Source organism: Argiope bruennichi, chromosome 9, assembly GCF_947563725.1.
Source record: "Argiope bruennichi chromosome 9, qqArgBrue1.1, whole genome shotgun sequence".
Taxonomy (NCBI): Eukaryota; Metazoa; Arthropoda; class Arachnida; order Araneae; family Araneidae; genus Argiope; species Argiope bruennichi.
Genome location: NC_079159.1, coordinates 29510815 through 29524842, shown reverse-complemented (window position 1 = coordinate 29524842; position 14028 = coordinate 29510815).

Genomic DNA, 14028 nt, shown 5'->3' with positions numbered 1-14028 from the left:
CAAAATTTGTCGGGAAATTTGGCTGCAAGAAACAGGTGGGAAGAGAAAGAAAAAATGGGAATTTCGATATGGTATCTTTTAACTCAATATCTGAAAAAATCAGAATTTTCTTAGATATCATTTTCCAAATTTAGTAATAGAATAGGTGAAGAATTTTTTCATATTCTGTTGCGACTGGCTAAATTTTAAAAAAATCACTGTCATGAGGTGTGTCTTAAAAACAAGCAGATGTGGATTTATCTTTATGCAGATATGAATAATGAAATAAGATATGAATATTCTTTATTCCACGTTTCAAGGTTATTCCATATTTGTATAATTAAGAGATTAATGTCTTATTTAATTCATAAAAATAATTTTTAAACAATATTCTTTTCAAAATTCATGATATCTGTAAAAAACTTTTAAAAGATATAAAATACCTTGAATTTTTTATTCCTACTAAAATCTCGGTTCTTCAAACTTCTTTCAACGTACAGCCATCAGACAATCTCTTAAATAGTTTGTACTTTACGCATGGCCTATTTCAAAATTCAAAGATTGTAATTATGGACAAAATAAATAAGAATTTTTTATGCTGTAAGATGATTATTTATTCATCGAATAATTGCTTTTCGTATCCATCTGGTTCACCATAAATATAGATTTTCTAGATTGTTTAGCTATTAAATCAAAACATGGAATTATTTAAAATTTCACCTTCTATTTCATAAAACTGAAAGATTAGACGTAAAGTTAAGTTATTAAGTTAGTTAAATTTATACAGATATTAATTAACTTTTTCTGTACCTGTTTTTGAAATAAATTATTTTAATAATATATATTTTTTCAGTAAAATATCTCCTGATGGCCAAATTTCATGCCAAAAATTTACAAGGTATTAAAGTTGCAAAATAGCCAAGTTAATATTCATATTCTGAGGAATAATAATGCCATGCTATTAGAAATTAAACGAAATAATCTTGAGAAACATAAAGCAAAAATAAAAAATATATTTGATACTATTTAAAGTGAGCTAACTTCCATTTTTTTTAATATATAAAACTTTTTATAATGAATAAAAGTTTAATTTAAACTTTTGTGAATCACATAGTCTAAACGAAAAGCAACTAGAATTATAATGGTCTGGAATTAGAAGAATATACTCTAATTAGTCTTGAATTATAATATTATAATGCAAATGGAAAGAATACAAATGCCCATTATCACTTTGTGAAAACTATCAATTAGTAGAAGACACGAAAAGATATTTCATCAAACAAAATTTATCAAGAGAAATAAAAATCGAAAATCATAACTGTAATGATGATTATAGAAACAGAAAGATGTTTCACTTACAGAATTCAGCTAGTAAAAATTAAAGCTTTATTACTTTCACAATACTTATTTCTTGTTTAGTAGGATTTGTTACATTAACACTTTCCTTTTGAATTTTGCCAAAGATTATTTGGAGCGAAACTCATAGACAGACAAGTCGCTATCAGACAAGGACAACACCTTGACGAGTAGCACATTCTCCTAGCTTCTGTACCACCCCGACCGGACGACATTTCATCCAGATTTAACATACACTAGTACCATAATCATGACTGTTCTTTGATAGAATTCAGCCTTGAACCGGAAAAGCTCTGGTACCTTACCACAGAGTTACCTTAGAAAAGAATGTAGAGGAGAAAAGCTCTGGTACCTTAGAAACTGGTACCTTACCACAAAGTTACAGATGATTCCTTGCTACGTGGTGTGATATATGCATTTTAGTGTAATGCTTGAAAGGTTGTATTTATAAAATGGAGTAAACTGACTGCTTTTCATGATTTTTTAAAATTTTTTAATCCTCTCAGTTTGCTTATTTTAGAATCTGGAAATATTTTTAAAATTAAAATACTTTATATTTAAAAAAAATGTTGCATGTGATTTTATCTTTTCTTCTCACTAAATGACATTTATTACTTTCATTTATGGCCACTCAAGAGAGAACTTGAGTACTATAAAGCTATCATCCCCTCCCCACACACACTGACCAAAAAACACTTGAAAACTACCAAAACTATATTCTCCACTTTTCAGTCGAAATAAAGTTAGTAAAATACATTTAATAATTTGTTATTATCGATCTTGACAAATTTCATATCTTAGATAGTTAGCAATAGCAAACTAAATACTCAGATAGTACCGAAATGGGAAAAAGAAAAAAGCTAATCTGCAATTATCCGTGCTATTCTTAATGTATAATAAAACTAGGGAGTACTTTTCAATCAAAATCAGACACTAAAAGTCGATTAAACCTATCATTGCTTTCCTAAAAACTTTCATAAAACTTTAGATCATGTAAATGATTTTTTTTACCAAGGTGAAAATATGAAGTTGGTCATGATACTGGATAAGAGAAAACGCTTCAGATAACTGGGCGTTCCACAGATTTTAAAGGAATAATCCCAAAATGAAATCACTCACAGCCTGCCTTATCATCTGGGGGTATTCAGAATGATTTAAAGGAGTAAGTCAGCCTCAAAGAGCAAAACTAATAGATCAAAATATTTACAATATTCAGATTGCCAATAATAGTATCGGACCATTTCTGTCTTCTTAATATTTTTTGGCTTTATTTAATTTTAATGCATAATTTTCTCTAAATGGAAGGTAAATCCCTATTCTGATAACCAATTATTATTCGTTGAGGGATATGTTTTTGCAATCTATATTTCATTTTTAACTAAGCAATGTTTCACAACGTATTTGGGCCAAAAATAGCACTGTCTATGTTTAACTGAATTATTTCAGGAAAAATACTATTGCTAGTAATTCCAGAATTATCCTCAGTATAATTTGAAAAGAAAGAGTAAAATGTCACGTAAAATATTATAGCTCATAAAAATGTTTAATAACGTTCTATTTTTAATGTTCTAATATCACATTTTAATGAAAAAAGTTTTAAACACTATTTTTGCAGATAGTGTTTTTGCGTTTCCGAGCTATTAAGCACCATGTGAAAGTGAAAGCACTCTATAAAATTATTGGAATTTTTTTCTTCCTTATTTCTAAACAATTGGCAGTACTTTCGTGGTATAGTAACACGAAAAAAAAATTCCTCTCGGCAAGCTGGAAGGCAAGTTTAAGTATACGGAATGAAAATCACTTTTCAGCCCCTAAATTCTAAGATACGGCATTCATGGAAAAACTTTAAATACAAAAGTTGTTCGTCTTAATGAATCGCTAATTTGACTGATTGCATTTATTTTTCTAATTTCAATATTAAGAAAGTTATAGCGAAGTGAAAATTTCACCCTCTCCCCTACCATTTCACCGATGCGTTCTATTGATCCAAATGAGATAAAATGTGAACTACAGATTATTGAGATGATGCGCTTTATATTTATTAAATAAAAAATAGTGCAAAAATTCAACGTTATATGGCGTTGTAATACACATAAAACCATTTAATATGGTTTATAATTGTTAAATAAACTAAAATTAAAATTGTTCAACATGTCCTCCTTTATTTTCAACAATATGCTCTAATCGGAGAACAATATTTTCTATAGATGACCGGAGTGAGTCTGCCTAAATATTAAGAATATGGCGCCGAATGTTGTCCTTCCGATCTGGTAGAGATGATGGCCTTTGATGGTAGATATTTTCCTTCAAATAAACCCACAACCAAAAGTCGCAAGGGGTGTTGTCCGGCGAACGAGGAGGCCATGCTATTGTGAAATGACGGTTGATAACTCGTGTTTCTGTGAAATTCTGTAATAACAATCGCTTTACACGACGATCAATATGAGGTGGGTCCGCAACCTGCATGAAACTGATGTCTTGAAGACATCCACGCTGTAGAAGAGTTGGGATTAAATTCCATCAGCAAATTATGGTACCATTTTCCTGTGACGGAGCAGGTTTGGATTCCGTTTGAAGTTATCTCTTCAAAGAAATATGGTCCAATGATAAAGGTAGCTGTAAAACCACACCATACTATCATTTTTTCCGGATGCAAGGGTTGTTCCTGGACAGAACCGGTCATCTGGGTGGTGCGGTGGATGCTACTCACCGGCTTGAGGGGTCCCGCTGTAATCAAGAATTAAAATAGTGTTCTGAACAATAATGGCATTTACACATACTGGTTCTCGCGTGACTAGCTAAGCTTCGACTTAAGCTGTTATTGGGCAACGATCGCAGTGATACCTATAAAGGGGGGGGGTCATTTATGAATAAGGAGATCCCTTTCAGACATGTTAAGACAGAGCGGCACGACTTCTAGGCGCATGCGGCTGCAAGAAGTCGAGGATGAGACTGAGTTCAAATGGACTCAACTATCTACTTTTTTCCTACATCTAATTTAATATATTTTATATATGCCTCTATGCATATTTGTTTATATTAAGTTATTGAAACGAAAAGTAAAACGAATATAAACAACCAACTCCTTGCAATGCACACTATATTACTGCATAGAATTAATGAAGAAGTTTAAGTTGGAACAGTCGACGGATTTGGAAATATATAAAGTTTACAGTGTATATTATAGTCTAGTGCAAGTGTTCAAATATTTTTAATATAAGGTAAGTGGATTTATATTCACTTATCTCAATTACTAGGTAATAGCGTATAGTATAGAATATATTAATTTAATAATTCATTCTATTATCTTCTTAATATTGTTAGATATAACCATGTCCATGCCAATAAAATATCCCTCTGGGTGTTAAAAAAAGAAAATTATCAGAAAAGAAAGAAGAAGAAAAATTCAACTTTACAAGAAGTCACAAGTAGATCACTTTTCTTGGCTTCGAAGTAATTCTGAAAAAGAAATTGCTTCAACTTCAGAAATTACAATTCAAACTTCAACTCGGGAAGAAATTTCTACTCCAACTACACAGTTTTGAAATGAAAATGTTGAAACGGTGAAATTTGCTGAAGAATCGTGTGTTTATACAAATATGATCGAATCAGTAAATAGTGACGGAAATAATAATAACAAATAAGATCAAGAGAGTATGAATGATCTTGGTTTATGTCCAAGTATTATAACTGATAAATTTAAAATGTTTTGTGTTAAAGCAGACCTGTACAACGCAAGGGATTTCTTGCTAAAAATGCTGAAGGCAGATCATTTTCCACTACGTACTACATTAAAAAAAAATGCCAAATGGTGAAACCAACTTTGCAGATGGTTAATTTATTCAAAAAATAAGATTCCAGGTCTTGTTTTCTGTTGTATACTGTTTTCCAAAAGAAGAGATGACCAAACCACACGATTTATAGGTGACTTTAATAATGGAGAAAGCTGTCAACTGTAATCCAAGATCATGAGCGTTCTAGTTGTCATTTTAATTATTTCATTGTTTGGGAAGAATTACTAAACTATTGGTACAAGTTAAATTGTTCTATTTTTCTAATCTTCCACTTCGAGGAAATCTAGAAATAAAAGGATAGCCTGATAATGGAAATTTTTTATGTTTGATCGAATTATTAAGTAAATACGACCCTGTGCTAACGGATCATAAACAAAGTAATAAATTCGAAAAATAAAATTGTGCATCATTTAGTACATTAGTTCAAAAGAACCATTTATCTATTTTTATTTAATGAAGTCCTTAACAAAATTAAACCTGATATAAAAGCAGACATATACTATAGTATTCAAAGGGATTATACTCCTGATATTTTCCATAAGGAGCAAACTGCAATCATTATTAGGTATGTAAAATTTGAAGAGAAAAGGTTAACTATAAACGAATCATTTATAAGGTAAGTGACGTGACTGGAGAAGGGCTAACAAAAACTATATTGAAAATATTTACTGATCTTGATTTAGATATTATGAATTGTAGAGGGCAAGCCTATGACAACGGTAGTAACATGAAAAGGAAATATAAAGGAGTGCAATCTAGAATACTTTCACTAAATCCGCATGCAATTTATTTCTTGCTTATCACATTCCTTTAATTTATTAATTTCTGATGCCGCTTCCTGCAGTATATATAGTAAAAAAACTTTTTGTAATATTACAACGTTTATATTGCTTATTTCCTGCAAGGGGAAAAAGGTGGGAAATTCTGCAAAGCAATTAAACATTACTTTTAAACCATTATGTGGCAATCGTTGGGAAGCCAAAATAGATTAGGTGAAAGCAGTGTATACACAGTTTGAAGGAACTTGTAATGCCTTAGAAGAATTTATTGATGTTTAAATGATGTAAGTAATGATAATACAACGCTATCCGAAGCTAAAAGTTTATTAGGGGCAAGAAATGTCATTTATTTTATGTTTAATAGTATTGTTTACAATATTTTGCAAAATTAACACTAACAATAAACTACTTCAAGCAGAAACAATTGTTCTTGATTGAAACAATTGTTTCAATTTAGACAATAAAATTAAAACTGAAATCCAAAATTTAAGAACAAACTTTAACACATTTTTCGAGGAAGCAAAAGTGTTAGCACATAATTTGAACATTTTCCTGCAAAGCGAATTCGAAAAAGGAAAAGATTATGTTCTGAAGTTATAAAAAAACCGATAGAGGAATTTAGATGTCATTTTTTAACACTGTAATTGATACTGTTATTGTACAAATAGAAGATGGGTTTAAAAGTATACTAAATAGTATTTTTGATTTCAAATTAATCACTGATATAACAACTTTAGAAAAATATAAATTAGAGAAATGTTCCAAAAACTTAGTAAAGTTTTATAACACGGACGTAGATGAAAACCTAATCCAAGAAATGTGTTTGTTACGGGATTTGATTTTGAATGAAAGAGATGTAAATAATGCACAAAACATATTGCAATGCATACTAAATAATAATTATAATGAGTTTTTTCAAAATGTATTAACTGTGTTAAAATTTTTCTTTACTTTGATGGTTACTACAGCAAATGCTGAGCGCTCTTTCAGCAAATTAAAATTAATAAAGAATTATCTTCGGTCAAGCATGTGTTCAGAACGCTTAAATGCACTTGCTGTATTAAGCATAAAAAAAGAAATTGCAAAAATTGTAATTTTATGAAGTAATTGATGTATTAGCAAAAAAAGAAAGAAAGAAAAAATCACGCTTTAAATTAATATACATTAATAATATATGATCAGATTTGTATTTATTTTTTTCCCTTTCTTTTTTCCTTTTTTTCCTTTTTTTTTTTTTTTTTTTTTTTTTTTTTGCTTTACAAAAAATTAGGGCCCCAAATGACATGAATTCCGGCACCCAGGCCCATTTGAAGAGAAGGCCGGCTCTGAGCATAATGCCTTTAATCTACTTTGTCATAACCGGCTATCAATATATGAAGACGAATTATGTTATGAATTTGTAAATTTTGTTCCTATAATTTTTCAAATTCAAGTCATTATAAGATTCCTCCATCAGATTTATGTTTGTCAACTCTACTGATTTTCTGTATGTGTGCGTTCTATAACAATTCTTTGTCAAATACATATTTTAAATTCTTTTTTTAAGATAAAAAATATATAATTTTTACATATATCTAAAAACATTACAGTTGTTGCTACCATAAATACACGTTCTGCATGTTCTGAATTTGATGCTTGTAATGAAATTTGGGAGCATTAAAACGCAAAATCAAAAATTAGGTTTGTAGTTTTGTCAAACTAAATAAAAAAGTTCATTATTTGTTTCATACTTGAGTAGCCTCTTAGCCGATGCAGTTCCAAAGATCTGCACCGTTGCCCAGAGAATACCACGTGGGGGTGGGCTATTTTTGTTCTCCGCCCACCCACCCTCTATCGCTGCATCCGAAGACAGTTCTGATCTGAAAACTGCATCGGGCAGCCGACTAGAGTTTTGATGTTAAACTGTGTCCTTCTGCGACCGGTATCTCACTGGAATGTCCAAGGCTAAACAGAACTGGTAGATCGCAAAGGATTCTACAACTGGCACTCCGACAGGAGCCATCCGTGCAGGCAAACCCAGAGCAGAACACAACTTGTAGACAGTATAGGAATCTACACAGGGATATCAGACTTCTGGATTGCATATGGAGCCAGTTTCGCTGGAAATTCTAAAGCCTGGCAAATCCTAAATACCGTGTAGGAGCGAACCATAGGGACGGATTCTACTCCAGTCGGTGGATCAGATGGTGTATCAATATCTTGATCCAAATCGGGATCGAAAAACCGACCTCCGATTGAGGGTAAGTGAGGGAACATGCAACATTTCAACAGTTCCCAGATCGTCCATAGGACGATCCATCCAACGATGGCCGTAGCCTCACTGAAATGTTCATAAAGCGCACCAAGGATAGCTCAACAAAAAAAAAGTCACACAACTATCAGTTGCAAAAAGAGAAATGATTCTTAACAGAGCAGCAGAAGGTGGGTTCATTGTTTCATCTATTATATTGTTTATATTTTATGCGCTTGTTTAACATTAAACAGTAATATTTCAGCTAACAACAATAATAACAGTGATTGTTGAAACCTTCTGCATCCAATAACAACTGAAATATAACCAATGATTATTACTAAGAAATAAATCTAATAATCAAGCATAGAATACTAGAGGCGGGCAAAGAGGGGATTTAAAATTTAATTGAAATATGTGGGTTTTAATTTATATATTTTTTCGAATATTAACTAGATTTTTCATGAGGGATTTAAAACGAATACTATCGATCGAAATTGAAATTGATTAAAATTTGTAAAAAAATGTGTTGAGTAAAATTTGAGAACACTTTTTACTTAATATGTTAAGAAATACGTTTTTGCGCTGTGCTGTATTTGAGGTAAATTGCCATCTCATATTAGTGTAGTAATTATTTAAACAAAGAAAGTGGAAGGTAAAAGAAAAGTGAAAAATAAAAAGAGAAGAAACGCGCAAAAATATGCTGAAAGATAAAATTCACGCGAAACCAATGCAGAAAAAAAACGTGAATTCGAGAAGCACCAATTCCCAAAATCCCTTACATGACGCTCTCAAAATCCCTTTGGACGCTCATTTGCCAACAAAATGAATCTCAAAATTCCATACCAAACTATTTTAACAATGATCAATTATCAGATTAAGTTGCGGTAAATACATTGTGAAGGAGTGCTTGTGAAGTAGATCGACAGACAGTCAATCCAAATTTGAAATACTTTAAATATAAAAATGCCGGAGTCTTGGCCTAGGGGTAGCGCGTCTTCCACGTGATCTGGAGGTCTCGCTATCGAGTCCTTGTTCGGGCATGGTTGTTTTTCCCGTTCTATATGTGAGGTGTGTGAAAGAACCTTGTAAAAAGGGGTTGTGCAAGCGAGGGTATCGGAACATTTGCGCTCGGTAAATCATTCCCTACCCCTGTTAGGTTACTGGGATTTGGACATTTGGCAAGAAAACTTGGCGCGGGTGACGGTTTTTAGTTTTCCATAGCTGCATTTTCGGTCCGGCTAATTGGTAATAATGGAATGGCGATAATTTTTGTAAAAATTTTATTTGATCTTTCATTTATGATATCTTGTACATACATTTATCTTATTCATATATCTTGCAATAAATGATAATTAATTCTATTATTAATAGAAAAGTAAGACTGTTTTTATCAGAAAAATAAATAGCGGAATTAAATGCATTTAAAAAGAAGTAAGATATAAGAGAATCTATAGCTGTTTTATTTACTAATATTTGAACAAAGTCATATTTCTGAATGAATTTTCTTCAAAATCGCTATTATCTTTACTCATAAAAGGGAAAAAATGTATGTGTATGTATATATATTACAATAGTTCACTTAGCAATTTTATGTTTTTTAATCTCAATAGAACTCATGTTTTATGTCATAAAGTAAAATTGTCTTAACATTTATTGAAATTAGATTCGTAATGGAATAGAAATTTTAGTAAAAAAAAAATGTACATAAGTGGATTAATTTGAACATAGGATTCTTCCAATTATCTGCCAGTTTTATATTATAGATTTCAAGAATTCTTTTGCCTTTTTCTTTCAATACATTAGTTTGGAAAAACCTACTTTTGTTTATTTCAACTCCCTTTTTTGTTAAATATTCTTTTAAAAAATATTTTAAATCATGTAAATTCTATTTACAAAATCAATTCTGCTTTTATGCAAAGAAATGTCTTATATCTGATAAGTAAGGAATAGGATATCTAATCTAGGATAGAATAGGATATCTAATACACAGGGAATTGAATTTTTAGGCTACGACAAGACAAAAGTTTTGACTTCAAATTCAGGTTTTAGTGATACAACTATATCAATTAACAACAACAGAAAAAAATCTAATGTAATTGGCCAGTAAACAGAATGATTAGTGCGTTCCACATCATTTTATAGATTTTGTTTCCTTCGTAATTATATTTATTGGTTAAGAAAAAAAATTAGTTTGATATTGCTTACTTTAATAGGAGTATTTTCAAAATAGTAGAAATAAGGGAAGTTTGTCATATTTGAATCACCAAAATAGTTTTTAATGAACTCTGACAGAAAAATAATTTCAATAAAGGAAAAACAGTAAATTTTTTGTAGTTTATTTACTTTTAAAAATGTAATAAACACTCTGAGAAATACGCTTTAATGTAGAAAAAAATATAGCCTATTACAATCGTTTCATCGGATCAATTAAAGAAAATGATTCCACAAATTACATCACTAATTTTTTTAAGCTCAATAATGGAAAATAGGTTTTGATTTCCAAGCTCACATCAGCATATAAAATCTGAACTCAAGTTTGATATTTTATGAACGATATCATTTCCTTTTTTATTCGTTTGTTCCTCAAGATATAAAAGAATACAGCCTTAATTTTTCTATTGAATGGTGGCTTTTTATATTAATTATTATCTTTTTGCTTTAGACTTTTCCAATTTCAATTAATGATAATGTTTATAACTGCCTTCTGAGAGCTGCGATAGACCTCTTCAAATTCAGGTAATAATTTTAATTCCAATTTAAGCCCTTTTTGGAGGACCTCCCCCCCCCCCCAAAAAAAAAAGAATAACCTAACCTTATCTTTAAAGTATTTGAATAAAATTATACTATAATATGTACTAAACTGTGGTCAATAAAATTTACTCTCAAAGGATATAACATGCTTAATTTCAAGCGGTTGAAATTCTATCTTTCCTTTGATAAAACATAACATTTATTAACTTTCATTACATTTTTTTAAAAAAATAGAATGATATTCTATTAATTAAAGTGCTTAAAAATTGGTTCCAAATTAACACCTTCAACATCTATGCAGAATTACATTAACTTAATAATGCTTGAGCATATGTGATTGAGTTCATGTGACATGAGGACTGGCTTTTTGAGTTAGTCAGCAAAGATTTATCAAATATCTATTGATAAAGTTAATTCATTTCTTAGTTCAGATATAGTGCCAATAAAAATTAACTGAATCTATCATTACCATGCAATATACTTTTGTAGAAAATGAGACCAACTCAAGGACTTCTAAAAACGGCAGTTGTAACATATGAACAGAAAACTGCGAGTGATGATGAATTTCTTGCACGATATAAAAAAATTTAATTTTTGCAATTTTTGTACAATTGCCTATCTTATTTAATGAAATTTTGTAATTCGAAGTATGTTTAGATGCAATATTTTAAAAAAAAAGTGACTTTAGAAACCATGCTTACATAGTTGTGAAATTAGTTTTTATCTTAAGGCCTAATATTTAAATATTTACCATTGTAATTTCAATTTTGATTACGATAAAGGTCCAATGTATATAAATCTATACTTTTGGCAAGATAACGAATAAAATATAAAGTAATATATTTTATTTTTAGCTTTCTTTCGTGCATAGATTTAAGACAAATTGAAAATTAGTAATATATCATTGGCAGCGCTTTTAAGAAAATAGGCAGAAATTTGCTACTACATTACTTGCGAATAAAATTTAAGCTCATGATATTGTATTTGAGAATTAAGCGTTTTAATGTAGCACGTTTAGATGTTGCATTTAAATTAATTATCAACATTTTCTTATTGAAAATGTTTTTTTTTCTCCTGAGAATTAACCAGCAGCTGTTTTTAAAATTATTAATATGATTCCTATCATTTATTTTAGCCAGCCAAAAAGCTTATTTTTTGAAAAAAAAAAAAAAAAAAAAAAAAACTTTATTTGAACAGCATTAAAGTAAAAAATACATTAGCTCATTTCAAGTATCAGTTTGTGGAATGTATATACATAAAAGCATACATACATATAGAAAGAATTAAACATTATTGATATCCATTTAAATTTGAATTTAAAGCCCTTTCCATGTATTTTTTTTTTCATTTTGTTAAATAAAGTTAAAACGTAAGAGATATAAAGATTAAATTTGTATTATGCACATCAAAATTATAATTTTTATAAATGTCTTCCGTGTGGGAAAATTATAAACGTATTCCTTTTAATAAATACATTTTTAAAGCAAATTTCTCACACTTTATATTTATTATATTCAACACTCGTTTGAAAAGTGGTAAGGTCATCAGCATTTTTTTCAAGAAAGTTTCGTTTCGTTATCAGAGACAAGGAGTATCTTTCTCATTCATAGTGAGTTGATTACCATTTGGCGCCAAATCTTACATGCAAAGATAAAGTTTATAATGTGGTAGTCTTTCTTGACACATGAGCGGAAAGGGGGAAATTTATCGAGCGCAAGTACCATAGAACCCAAGCGAGTGTGTGAGTCCTTCCTTCATATGAGCTGTAAGTCAGACTTCTGACCTTGGTTGTTCAGGGGTCTTTACCCTCAGAAGCTACTGGATTCCTCTTTCCGTTGTAACGGCATCATCAGATGTTAAATCTGTATATCGATTATTACTCATTTAACGTTTTTCGTTTTGTTGCAAATTACTTTGTGTCAAATTACTTTCGAACCACCGAATTGACAAGTTTCCTCCGAATGCATTTCGTTCAAAATTTGATAGAAATTTAAAAATCTGAAGTAGAGACCATATACAAAATTTCGTCCATCAAGCTGAAAACGCTTTTGAATAATTGGGTTCACTCATAGGCGTGATTTTATTTTTAAAAAAATAAGTTCCTCGGATTCTGGAAGATCTAAAACGTGCTGATTCGTCAAAAATGGAGTTCGATTTTTTTAAAACTGTTTTAAGTGCAAACTATAAAACTATACTTAACTAGTATGTATAAACTATATTTTTTAACTCCTAGCTAGACACACCGTTAACACATTCTTATTTGATTGACTGTTGACGAGTTTTCAGAAAACTGGCACGATTTTGTCGTGTTTTGAAAGTAATTGGACATTCATCTTAAGTCTTACCGAAACTTTAATTTCTGTGTCTTATTATAAAAAGTATCCAGAAACTGAATCGAAGCTTCAAGTGACACAAATAACGCTCATATCTTGAAAAGTAAAATGCATAAAAAAAATAATGTGAAATGTATTTAATATAATTAGTATTTTGTAGCTTTTTTCATTTTCTGTTAAACTTATCTTTAATTAGGAATCTCTTTTATAAATAAAAAAACTTAATATTTTGAAAACTGATGATATAAATATTTTATATACCTTTTCCCTACATTTATCCTTTAAGCTTTATACATGATTTCAGTCTTAAGCCCTTACAAACCACAAAGACTGTAAAAAATTGAAATTTATTCTGAGTGAGAATTGAAATTGTTCTAAATAGATTAAAGGCTATTGAAAGTGTTTGCGTAGCTATTGTCAGTCTTTGTCACAAGAAGCAAAATATGAATTAGAGAAATGTTCCAAAAACTTTGTAAAGTTTTATAACACAGATGTAGATGAAAACCTAATCCAAGAACTTTGTTTGTTACGGGATTTGATTTTGAATGAAAGAGATGTAAATAACGCACAAGACATATTGCAATGCATACTAAATAATAATTATAATGAGTTATTTCTAAATGTATTAACTGTGTTAAAACTTTTCTTTACGTTGCCAGTTACTACAGCAAGTGCTGAGCGCTCTTTCAGCAAATTAAAATTAATAAAGAATTATCTTCGGTCAAGAATGAGTTCAGAATGCTTAAAACCCCTGCTGTATTAAGCACCAAAAAAGAAATTGCAAAAAATTGTAATTTTTCTGA